The sequence below is a fragment of the Oreochromis niloticus genome, linkage group LG14, assembly GCF_001858045.2.
Source record: "Oreochromis niloticus isolate F11D_XX linkage group LG14, O_niloticus_UMD_NMBU, whole genome shotgun sequence".
In the NCBI taxonomy this organism is placed as follows: domain Eukaryota; kingdom Metazoa; phylum Chordata; class Actinopteri; order Cichliformes; family Cichlidae; genus Oreochromis; species Oreochromis niloticus.
The window spans coordinates 6,140,385-6,153,161 of NC_031979.2; the positions used below are offsets into that span (position 1 = coordinate 6,140,385).

The following is a 12,777-nucleotide window of genomic DNA, read 5'->3' on the forward strand; positions in this document are numbered from 1 at the left end:
AAATATCTAAACTAATTATTTTCTTCATCTCATATGTCATTGTACTGAAGTTGAGCAAACCTTAAGCTTGATGCAGACTACTTTTAACAATTATCCACCTCACATCATAACTTACCGAGGTGCCTCTTCATATTAATATTATTTCATTATTAACGCTATTATCTCTTTATATAACACCAATAGTATATTACAATATTTATTTATATTTTATTTGTATCCACCAAGGGCTGCAGGTGATCTGCAGTTTCACCCTTTCCCAAGCTGGAGACATTTTCCTTTTCACACACTTTCCTTGGCTGAACAATGACACAACCTTAATATACCCTATGCATCTCTCTATTTTATTTAATATGTGTTTGTGTGAATCATTCTGTTCATTCTGGGAATGGTCTTCATCCCAACTATGTGTCATTGTTAATACCAGTTTACAGGTTGCTATCCTTGCTATCATCAACTTGAATACATTACAGTTAAGTTCTAAATCAATTTAGCCTTTTGTTTATTTTACTTTATTCCTCTTGTATCTGTATGTATTCAGTCGGGTCTGTTTCCAGCCCTTTTTAAACTTCTACTTTGATCTTGAATTTTTCACTTGGTGAGGGATTATTATGTTCTTCCTGATCTGAACTATTCTCTTCACCTGAGCTGCTATCCTGTTCTGAGTCACTGTCTTCTTTGTTTGTTAATGCTTTTACTCTTTTTCGCCTGTCTGCCTCTCCATTCCTCTCCCCTTCTTTTGGATTATTCCTGCTCCGGTTTGTTGTTTTTCTAACCATCCCTCATCAGGTGTTAATTTTGCTTGTTTATTCCCCATTTTTAAAGATTTTGCTGGGCCTTCACTGACACGCTTGACTTCAGAGTGGTTTACTGATACGGCCTTCGACTTCACCCTAGAGCTGAAGCGGTATCAGTTTTATGAGACGAAGCTCAACCGTTCTCCTTTGTCACCAGTGTGTGAGCCTCAAGCAAAGAACAAAATAAAATAGAAGCAGTTCAGCAGCGTATTGTGCTGTAAAATCAACTTACTTCTAGACACATACACACAGATAGACATTTGCGCGCTAATTTGTCACGAAGTATTTTACGGCTACCTCTAAAACCAGTCTAAACACAGTTCCTTTTGGCGAACTTAAACCTATTTTAATTTCTTTGTCTCAACGTGTTTTAATTTGCCTGAACATATTTTAATTTGTCATGAAGTAATTTCGGCTACCTCTAAAACCAGTCTAAACACAGTTCTTTTGGCGAACTTAAACCTGTTTTTATCCCGTTTCTTTAAACCTTTGCGGCCGTTTTATATATCAAAATAGTGTTTCTCACCCTCAGACGTCTCACTGGTGGTTCGGATCGCCAGACTGAATCCCACCGCCGTGGACCAGACTAAAAACACCGGCCTGGACCCGAATTTTAACGTCCCAGGTCTTTCGGCCTCGTCTAAGAGGGCTGTGCACAGACTCCGGTGCTGGCTTCCCACGGCGTCAGGAATCAGTGCTGGATCCTGGAACAGAGTCACAGATAACAGTTCTGATGTTTCTGCCCCGGCTACGAAAGATCAAAATAAATGTCAAGAGATTTATTCTAAATGACACTTCTTCAGCTGAGAGTCTAAGAGTGAAGACACACACAGACGCTGTTGTTTTAACTTGCAAGGGCGTTTCACAGAACGCTCACATCAGAGTGGGGGCCCTGTGAAGTGCGCGCTCTGCTCTTGCACTTGCCTTTATTTATACACAAGAAAAATGAATACATTTGTTCAGTGACGTGAGCATATGCATATGTGATTGTGTGTGTGTGTGTGTGCGTGCGTGTGTGTGTGTGTGTGTGTGTGTGTGTGTGTGTGTGTGTGTGGTCAGAATTGCTTGTTTGACTTCTTACTATCGCTGTGGGAAGGTTCAGATACAAATATCAGAACACGTTTTATAAAGAACAATCAGTCCAAAACAATGAAAAGTATAATCAGTTCTAAGCTAGGAAATGATCATCATGCAGCATTCTATCACAAGTAAACTTATATCATTAAAAGCTTATACTGACTAAAAAATACAATTTTCTATTGACAACAGGTGACCCTGAATCCTCCCTTAGTTATGCTGCAATAGACGTAGGCTTCCGGGGGATTCCCATGATGCACTGAGTTTTTCCTTTCCAGTCACCTTTCTCACTCACTATGTGTTAATAGACCTCTCTCCATTGAATCGTACCTGCTATTAATCTCTTTCTCTCTTCCACAGCATGTCTTTTATCCTGTTTTCCTGCTCTCACCCCAACCGGTCGCAGCAGATGGCCCCGCCCCTCCCTGAGCCTGGTCCTGCCGGAGGTTTCTTCCTGTTAAAAGGGAGTTTTTCCTTCCCACTGTCGCCAAAGTGCTTGCTCATAGGGGGTCATATGATTGTTGGGTTTTTCTCTGTATGTATTATTTTAGGATCTACTGTACAATATAAAGCGCGTTGAGGTGACTGTTGTTGTGATTTGGTGCTATATAAATAAAATGGAATTGAATTCAATTCAATTGAAAATGACAATGAATCCATATTTTTGCACAGATTTGGCCTTTTAACCCTTTCATGCAGAGTTGTCACTACAGTAGACAGCTATTCAAAGGCTGTTTTCTTATATTTGTGTCAGTGTTGATGGTATACTTGCACATAAACCACTACATTGGACACTGATGTCTCACTCCATACCCTGCCACCCACTTTTCAGCCAGTGTAAGTGCGCAAAAAATTTCTTATTTAATTTAAAATTTAAATTTCTTTAACTCCTTAGAAGTTCAAAAATCTTTCTTCATGCCTAAAGATGAATAAAAATACTTAAGAGGATTGAGGATTGAGGTCATAATTCATAATTCATGCATGAAAGGGTTAAAAGCATGTGGTCTTAAACTTTTAATCAGCTGTAAAACAGCGTGTTTCAGTTTAAGCGTGGTTTTCAAATAAATTGCATGCTCAAAAAATGTTTTTTCTCACTCCCATTTCTTCTTGTTGCATGTTGAAGCTTGATTTGGAACCTTGTTAAGCTCAGACCATGCAAAATATGATTTTTTGCCATTTTTTAAGTGTTCTTTTGATTGGGACTGTATATAGTCTGTGGTTTAGATAAAGACCAGCGGCGGTACCATTTAGTTAGACTTTATTTAATTCAAACTTGCAGCAATACAACAAATGGAGACCACAGAGCAGAGTATACACGGGGACTAGTGAGGGCTTCTAATAATAAAACATCATTAACTTTTGTTAATGTTCCTTCCTGAAATAAAGTTGTTTCTTAATTTTGATGCTTTCAGACCTGTATTTTGAGAGTGTGTGTGTGTGTGTGTGTTGTTTTCTTTTAAACATATTGCCCTATATAATAGGAAGCAAAGGTTAGAGAGACCTTTTTATCCTGGTACATTAAAGAGCCATTAGTGCATCCATTTGTGGCCTGATTGGCCTCATTAGGAACTAGTTCCCTGCCCTAACAATGTCATAGTGTTGGTCTTTTATTTACCCCGACTTCACTATTATAGAATTCTTGTTCTACTTCTAACAGCATTCCTGCTCATACACATGACTTCAAGTTGTCTTTCAACTTCTGCAATTTGATTAAAGACACACAAGAGTGATCATTCAAATAAACACTTGCAATTAACTTTTGTGACATTTGGTTTCTGTGTTTAGTGGATGTGCCTGCTACTACGTGTGTGTTTGTGTGTGCTAAATGAACCCTCTGGGTGTACTTTGGCGTAACTCCATTACTTGTCCATTTCCACTGCATGGGTAGCCTGAGCATTTTACTCACAGCATAATACACTAATTACTGCTGTAAACACACAGAAAGACAAACACTCATAACCATTTCCCATGCTAATTTTACTGAGCCACAGCCCTCCCGCCACAGCCCTCCTTGTGCTCTCTGTCTTATTTCATTCAAGTGATCGCTCTTGTCCTGACTGTGTAAGAAGACATAATTTGTTTGTTCCCTCGATGACAAAAGGATAACCAGATCTGACCAGGCTCAAATAGGAATTGGTGAAAGAGGAGGTGGAGGGAGAGGACAATTTCATCTTCATCACTGAATAGATGTGATTACATCTCTGGGTAGAGCAAAGGGGCGAAGGAGGGGAGAAGGTACGAGGTGACAGTAGGTGAAATAAGAGGAGGAAAGATAATGACAAGCAGCAAGACTGAAGTAGAACTGAGCAGATGAGGTCTCTCACCTCTTTTTGTTCCTCATTTGGGCCACAGCTTTGATTACCAGAGACAAAATGAGCAGTGGTGTGCTTTTTTCTTAACACTGTTTAAGCAGTTCGATGGGGAACATTAGACACCAATGGTTCACCAGAGCTCAATGGATAAAGAATGATTAAATGCGCACTGTTGTGAGTTACTTACAAAGCTGAGCTTCAATGGATTACAATACGAGATTAAACTGTAATATCCACTTGGGAAATTATAATATTTCCAAGGAAACAGTGTTGTTTTCAGTTCCATAAATCTGTCTTGGTCATGTTATAACCTACTATGCTATTTTCATATGACTTATGCAAAAAAGAAACATGCTTTATTATTTTGGTCAAGTGAACAAGGCAATAAAATCTTTTTTAAATTATTATATGCATGGAATGGAATTCGCACTCTGTGAAAACTACAGAGAGGAATGTTTTAATTTCAAGTTTGACAACATAACAATGGAATTGTGTCATGGCCATTATGCTCAAATCTAGACACAAAGATACAACAGTGTGCCCGTTTTAGTGTCACAGTAACACTATATTGCAGCATCTGGATTACAGGTTAAAAGCAGAGCAAAATTTATTGGTAAAACAAGGGCGCTGTCCTCAGTCAGAGACCATTCCAGGAAAGACTATTCAGTGGCCGCCTGGCAACCTGGTTATGGTGGGTTCATCATGTGCAGTATGTCTTTAGAGGGCAACTGTTGAATCTGTTATCAGTGGCATTACTACATGGTTTGATAATCTTTCTGCCAAGCCCAGATCTTAAATTCAAAATCTGTTAAAAATTGCTGGAAAGATAATTATGATGCTCCCTTGATATTCCACCAAGAGATATTTGATATTAACAAAGGTAGGACAATTTGCCACTAAATTTTAGCTGTTAAAGTGTGCTTGTTGGTCACATTCACAAAGGTAGGATGGTTTGGCAATTAATTTTACCCGTCAGAGTATTTTTCTAGCTAATATTCACAAAGGTAGGACGGTTCGCCACTTAATTTCGTGCTGTGCGCATGCGCAGAAAACAACGGGTAGGATGGTTTGTCAGGTAGGATGGATTCCCAGAACACCTGGCAACCCAGTTGTCTTCACCCTTCCCAGTGTGGTGAATTTTTTAGCTCTTTTTTTGTGTGTGTGAAATTATTTTTTTAACCATTTGACTTGAAGTTGATTTAAGTAGATATATCTTTGTGATATGAACACATGGGAAACAAATGATCATTTAGCCATTTATTTTTAGCTCAAAATGACAACATTAACATAATAAAACAGGTCTTTTTCTTAAACAGAAGCCTCTCATGCTTAACTTTTGAGAATATAAGTAAATCTTTCTTTAAAAGAACTCTGTCCTGCTTAACTTAAAATTATATAAATTAATAGAAAACAATAGAACGAAAAACATTCTTGTAACAGTGCACATTTAGTGCATTTAGCGCAACTGGCTTCAGTTGAGGCATTATTTCAGCTTTTCTAATGCTAATCAGCTGCTCCCGTTTGTAAACCCGCTTGTTCCCATGATTACGCATCATAATTCATCATCATTATTCCTCTATGTATTACTTTTATGTATTAGTCATCTATTTGTTGTAATCATCTATCCTTGCAGTTGTTTATTACACAAAATAAATTATAATATCACACCTCTGGCCACATAGTGCTGATATTCACTGCACATGCCCATATTAACCTTAACCAGAGGGTTTAAAAAAAACAAACCAGTGTTTACATACCATATCTGCTTCTGCCGTGGCCTGGTGGACAAAAAATTGGTTAAGGGTTCCCCGAGCTTTCACGCCCCTCATGTTCTTCATGTGCCCACCATTAGAAGCATGCCTATGGAAAAAGTGTGCCGGCACACAGTGCAGTGCGCCTTATAGGTGTTGTCGTGCACTTTTCCAGCCAGGTGTTTTCCTTTTCCCATTCCTCCCTGTACTTTTGCAGCCTTTTTTTCTTTCTCTGAGGGGAAAAAACATTGCTGGTCTAATGCTGGGCTTACACTGTGCGATTTTTGGCCCATTTTGAGCCGATTTTTGAGTCGTGCGACCGATTTGGTGATCGGCCCGATTTTGGCCTTCATTGTGCATCGTGTAGTATACGTGGGGTAACGAGAAGCGATTAACACCTCACGACCAGCTCCCGATCATCAATCGCTCGTGAGGGTGTCACCGCAGCCGCTCACACTGCTCACGCGCAAACACGTAAACGTCGGTGAAAAAGACGGAGCAGCACGGCTGTGCAGCGTGTGATCTGGACACAAGCGATGGAGGCACAACTTGTAGAACTTTGGAAAGCTCATCTGAGCCTTTTCAATGTGGCCTCACAAAATTATCACGACCACAACAACCGTGAAAATAGTTGGATTTGCATTGTTGCTCAATCACAGCTGCATGATCAATGTTTTTCATTAGCAATTTAGCAAAGTTGATGGTGGTGGTGTGCGTGTCTGTGTGAGTGAAAGACAGAGAGGGAGAGCGAGCGACAGATTTTCTGTTATAACCTTCATTTTATGGAGGCACAGTGTGAGCACTCAGGTCGCATCAGAGCATCTGGCGGTATAGTGTGAGACCCAGCATCGTGACCTACGAACTTATAACCCCTGCGAGTCAATCGTACAGTTTGAAAATCGCACAGTGTATGCCCAGTTTTAGGTGTACTGTCGTCCGAGATTTGCACCGCAGTGTCGGCGTTTGTTTCCCTGTTGGCCATGCTTCTTGTTGTGGTCATCTGTTGTCTTCCGGTATTTTCTCCGGAAGCGACCTTTCCTCGACCAATGAGATACGTGGTAATCTGAATTGTCATACTCGAATTGGCATAAGTGTGCTGTCAGGTCATTGGTCACAAAGCAGGAGAGGGGCTGGGAATTATGTTTTCAAACAAAGCGTTAATTCCATTAAAAGTTATAGACTGCTTTTGATTCTCACTGTATTACGGGACAAAGTGCGTCCCTTATTAGCTCAATACGGGAAGTGGACTTTTGTTTCTAAATACGGGACGATTCCGTTTTTTAAGGGACGGTTGGCAACCCTAGTGACAAAACAAAATATTTAGTGCCATGGTTTTTGGCCTTGAACTGATTTTGAGTTTATTTACATTCTTTCTGGACTCCAACTCTCAAAACAGCTTGAGCCAAGACTTGTTAAATATTTTACGAGGCCTTTATTTCAACCTTGATTACAATACTTGAAAATGTTTCAGAATATAACTGATTTTAATTTAAGCTATGAAAAAAATAGCATACTTAGATGATATGAAAATTGCACTTAATTACAGCTCGTGTCACTTCATATAATTTTGGACAGTAATTCCTAATTACCAGAGTGATTTTTGAGCTTTGTGAACAATGCTGCAACACAGTTTCAAAGGAAACAGAACTACAGTCTGATTAGAAGTGCACTTAATCACAGTGATGGGACTGCATGTTAAGGAGCAACAGAATGCTTTTATCTGATTTTGTAAATTAAGACAGACTTTGCCTTTAAGTGTCAACGTTGCTAAATGGTGCATGTTAAAATTTGTGAAAACTGCATAATGTTATGTATTTCTGCTTGCCCAATGTAAATAAGTAATTGCTGTAGTAATAGGCTTATGGACTAGCATCATGTTTAGGGGTATTTCTAGCTTTCTGTCCACATGGAGTATTTTTAGTGTTTAGGTAATTGAAAACTTAGCTTTTGAAAAACTTAATTTTCTGCATTTAGATGTGAGCAAGTACCATAAAGATTTTGTCTTGCTACGTCCTTTTGTGATGTGATAGGACTGAGAGTCCTATCCATCCTATTCAGTCCAAATGCCTCCTTTCTGAGGCATTTCTCCAAAAAAGTCAAGTTATGTAAACAATTCTACCACTGTGAGGGCCTCAGTTTTGTCCATTTTTTTCAGCATAATTCTTTCTTTTCTCCCCATCTTTCCCCTCAGCAAAACAAACATACCCACTCACACACATTGCAAAGGTAGCTGACTCTCATGGTGAGACAACAAATTGAAAAGGTAATGAAATTCGGCCATCTTTATTCACCTTATATTGACTGACCTGTGTGTGGAAATGAAGGACTATCATACTACAGAGAAGGTCAAACATGAAAGAGAATAAGGCATGCTCGTCTCCACCTGTAGCTCTGCAAGTGTGTCATACATATTCAAAAGCACAACATGGATCACAGCATGACTCAGCACACACACTGCTGATACTGTAAACTATGTTAATTTGTGTGTGTATGTGTGTCTGTGTGTGTCTGCATACTGCCTTTATAGCTCAGTTATAGACATATCAAAGATTTCACCACTGAACAAATGGACTCTGTTTTTAAAAAGTTCTGCTGGTTGAAGTCTCAGTGCATAAGCATAAAAGACATAAAAGAGTCACACAGTGCCTAGTGTAGCCCCTTAGTTCTTGTGATGAAGAAAGATGGGTCTATATGGTTCTGTGTTGTCTACTACAAGGTGAATGAGGTGTCACAGTTTGACGAATACCCAATGCCCCCAGCTCAACGAGCTCCTTGACTGGTTAGGCACTGCTTGCTTTTTTACAACACTGGATGACAGCCTACTTGGATGATATCATCATCCACAGTGACACCTGGGTGGAGCATATACAGTGGGTGGCCATGGTCCCGAAGTCCCCAAGGCAGGTGGGGCTCACAGCCAACCCGAAGAAGTGTGCAGCTGGGTGGCATAGTATCTCGGGTACCACTTGGGAGGAAGGCAGGTGCGCCAACAGATGACAGCAGCAATCGCATCCTACCTGCCTCCAAAGACCAAAAAAGTGAGGCAGTTCTTGGGGTTGGCTGGTTACAACCACCAGTTCATGCCCGACTTGACCAGCCCCTTGACTGATCTCACCCGAAAGGGTGTCCCACATCTGGTCCAGTGGACAAAGCAGTGCCAGGCAGCGCTTGTGCAGGTGAAAACGGCTCGCTGTAGGAAATCCCAACTTCACACTCCTAACTTTTCCCTCCTTTTTGTTCTGCAGACTGACGCCTCTAATAGAGGGCTGGCGGCTGTTTTATCCCAGCAAGTAAGGGGGTTGACTACGCAGTCATTTATATCAGCAAGAAACTGTCAGATCCAGAGGCCACGTACAGTGTGGTGGAAAAGGAGTGCCTGGGTGTTCAACTCTCTTTGTTATTACCCCCTGAGCTGCCCTTTCACCATCTGTACAGATCATGCCCCACTGCAGTGACTCCATCACATGACGGATGACACGCCCAGATGGTATTTGGCTATCCAACCTTTTAATTTTAAGGTGGTCAATAGGCAGGGGTCAGCTGACCTCCATCATCTGATCATGTTTCCCCATGTCGAGAATATATCCATAGTGGAATTATGTTTTGATGCTAGGGCTGTCAAAGTTAACATGATAATAATGCATTAACATTGCTTTGTGTTTTTATTTCTTTAATTATTTATCCAGTCAAGATTCAAAGGGGCTAGGAAAAGAATGCATGAGTGGATGATAGGCAGTCTTGATTATAAGGTGCTGTTAAATCAGAATACAATAACTACAATGTTAAATCAGTTTACAAAAGTGCTCTCTGTTTCTCTCTCACTATAAACCAGTCCTTTTATAAAAAGCCATGTTAATGCACTCTAGTACTTGTAGCATTAACACAATTAACAATCAGAGATGGGCAGTAACGTGTTAAAAGTAATGTGTTACTGTATTCCGATTACTTTTTTCAAGTAATGAGTAAAATAAGGGATTACTATTGTAAAACAAGTTATTAGATTACTGTTACTTTCCCATAAGCACGCTGCATTACTAAACCGTGATTTTGGTTGTCAAAGTGTCTCATGACAATGGTCCGTGGTAGCAACAGATGTGTGTAGACCAACAATGGATAATCTGGAGTGCGGGAGAGAGTATGACTAGGGCTGTGTGATATGACCAAAATCTCATATCCCGATATAAGACATTTATCGTCCTGACAATGATATATATCACAAAAATTTTACATTTTCTGTAAATTCTGTGAATCTTGGGCAGCTCGACTTGCCTGAAGTGTTTTCAGCTGGGCGTCGTGTGCCTGGAGTCGAGTGTTACATAAGTTGAAACGACTGCAGTTTTCTTTGTGAGTAGTACACGGCGTGCTGCGGGGAAAAGCCTGCTTTAAGGTTTATTTTTAGCACCTGGCGGCTATTTTTAGCTTCCGAAACACTCTGCATACTATTTCACGTGATTCAGTTTATTTTGAAAAATCTCAATAGGATCTTCAGCTTTATTGTGAAAGGTTTATGTGGAAAATAAACAAGCGGACGGCGGAGCCACGCGATGGTGTTACCGTCGTTGTTGCTAACGACAACGCATAAAAACAGTCGCTTGTCCCTCCATAGTGTGGTTATTTTAAATATAAGAGAAACAGAGAACTTTAAGAGATTCTACAGTGACCATCAAATCGATGAAAAAATATTGCCATAAACAGTTTATTTTGCGACACCACGAAACAAACGATAGCGTAATATGAAACGATAGACGTTTTCATATCGTCATCCGATATATACCGTTATATCGAACAGCCCTAAGTATGACCGTGCAGTATTTAAAGCCTGGAAATACTGACATTACTTTGAGTTTGATTCCAAAAACATTAGTGTCGGCTGTACACTTTGCATGGGAAGAACACTTTTTTCTACAGCGAAAAATTAAACTTCTAATCTGAGCAAGCAGATTAGAAGTTTAATGCCATGGGAATGTGAAATTCACAGAGAAACCCCCAGATCCCCCCACTGACAAGACTGCTGCGGGACCGGGCAAACCTCCAACGGGCCCCACTCCTGCTAAACAGGTGAAAATAGACTTAAGGGCAACAGGACTTAGTACCGCTGAATCTTTGATTTTACTTATTTTTTGCTGTTTTATTTGCACCAATTTAAAAAGAGTGAGTATAAACACAAAAAAATATTTTATTTTATATGCTGGAATATGCAGAAAATAGGTTTCAATGTTAAACAAATTTCTTCCTGTCAGAGACTGTTGCATATAATTTCATTTTTGCTTGATGCAATGTGAATAAACAGGGCTCTAGAGTGCGACCAATTTGGTCGCAAATGCGACCAAATTTTTCAGTGGTGCGACTAAAAAAAAATATTTGGTTGCACCGATGCGACCAAATATTTTCGGGTAACAAAAAAAAAAAAAATCTCTGCAACTGTCCGTGTGGTCAACAACAGACACACATTATGCCCCTATTGTGGACTAAACCAATCAGAGATAGTCAGGGGCGGGACCTCTCTGATTGGCCGTGGTCCAGTTGAAAGTGCAGGTGGAAGAGAGAGGTGAGTAGCTTGAATAAAGCGATATCAATTCATTAATGGATTCCACACAAAGACGTAAACACAGAGCGGACCCGACGCATCAGAATCAGCTTTGTCTTTCTCGGCTTTCTCACCCCACGGCCCGAACACGGACACGCTGTCGGAGCTTAGCGATTCTGATGAGTCGGGTCCGCGCTGTGTTTCCGTCTTTTTTGCGCTGATTCTGAGCTGCAGGTTTTGTCTCTCCAACCAAAATTCGCCGAGCCAGCAGCAAAAGAAGCAGCAAACTACGCTTCACATTTGATCAATGTCGTCATGAATTCCCTCTGAGTTTTGCTGTTTTGCTTCCACCACGATAAAAATCACACTTCATGCACAGCTCCCTCTCTCTCTCTCTGTACTTCAAGAACAGTTTCCCGTCTCAAATCTCTGTTTTCTGCATTATTTATTCGCTTATTACCCACCAGTCTACCGTTGTTTACAGCGCTGTCGGCCGCTGTCTTTTTCTTTTCTTTTTCTTTTTTTCACTTAAATGACCTCGGACAAGAAAGCCTAATTTCTGCTGTTCAATACTGAAGAAATTTAAACTTTTTAAAATTATGCAAAATTGCAGAATATTGCAGAATATTTTTAAGGTTATCTGCTATAAAACGCCAGACCAGGAAAATCGCCTTCATGTTTTTCTGTGTTTTATTCTCAGTTACTTTGACACAAAGGCATCTGCTGTGATGTTCACAATTCTGATGAAGTCTCACATGTATCAGTGCTGATAAATGATCAGAATTATAATATTTCTGACTGTCTGAGGCTAAATTGAATCGAATCAGGACTTTGAGAACCGGAATCGAATGGATTATAGAAATCAGTGATGATACCCAGCCCTAGTGAAGCAGCCTAGGCCTGACAGAAGTGGATGTAGCTGTGGGTAATAAGAAAAGATAAAAAGAACTATTGATAACTTTTGTGTTAAGTTAAGGACTGATCCGTCTGAAATTCATAGCCAGGTCTGACACGGTGCCATCAATCTTTGAATGCTGAAAAAACAGCAGTGTATCCAGGAAACACATTATATGCTGCAATAAATGCACTGCCCAAGTGTCCCCTCTCCCCACTGCCTTTCAGCAGCAGGCAGCAGCAAACAGGTCGTCAGAGGAGGCCAAGATGATGATTAAGTTTAACATTTTCTACAATATTGACAAAGCAATTTAAGCACAAGTTTGTTAGTTAATAATTTAGAAATGAATATTGTCTGTATGGACTTCCCCCCCAAAGAAAGTTCACATGTAAAACTGCGGTGTTAAGCGATGCGGTTGAAA

At 40.2% G+C, this 12,777-nt stretch overlaps 1 long non-coding RNA gene across 1 annotated transcript; it reads right to left on the reverse strand.

The window, feature by feature from the left end:
* Positions 1 to 582: 582 nt before the first annotated feature.
* Positions 583 to 6,207, reverse strand: LOC112842100 (uncharacterized). Its single transcript, XR_003213726.1, has 2 exons — positions 5,941 to 6,207; positions 583 to 1,498 (listed from the first exon to the last, which is right to left on the reverse strand). It is a non-coding gene; the product is annotated as an uncharacterized LOC112842100 (long non-coding RNA).
* Between the last annotated feature and the right edge of the window lie 6,570 nt (positions 6,208 to 12,777).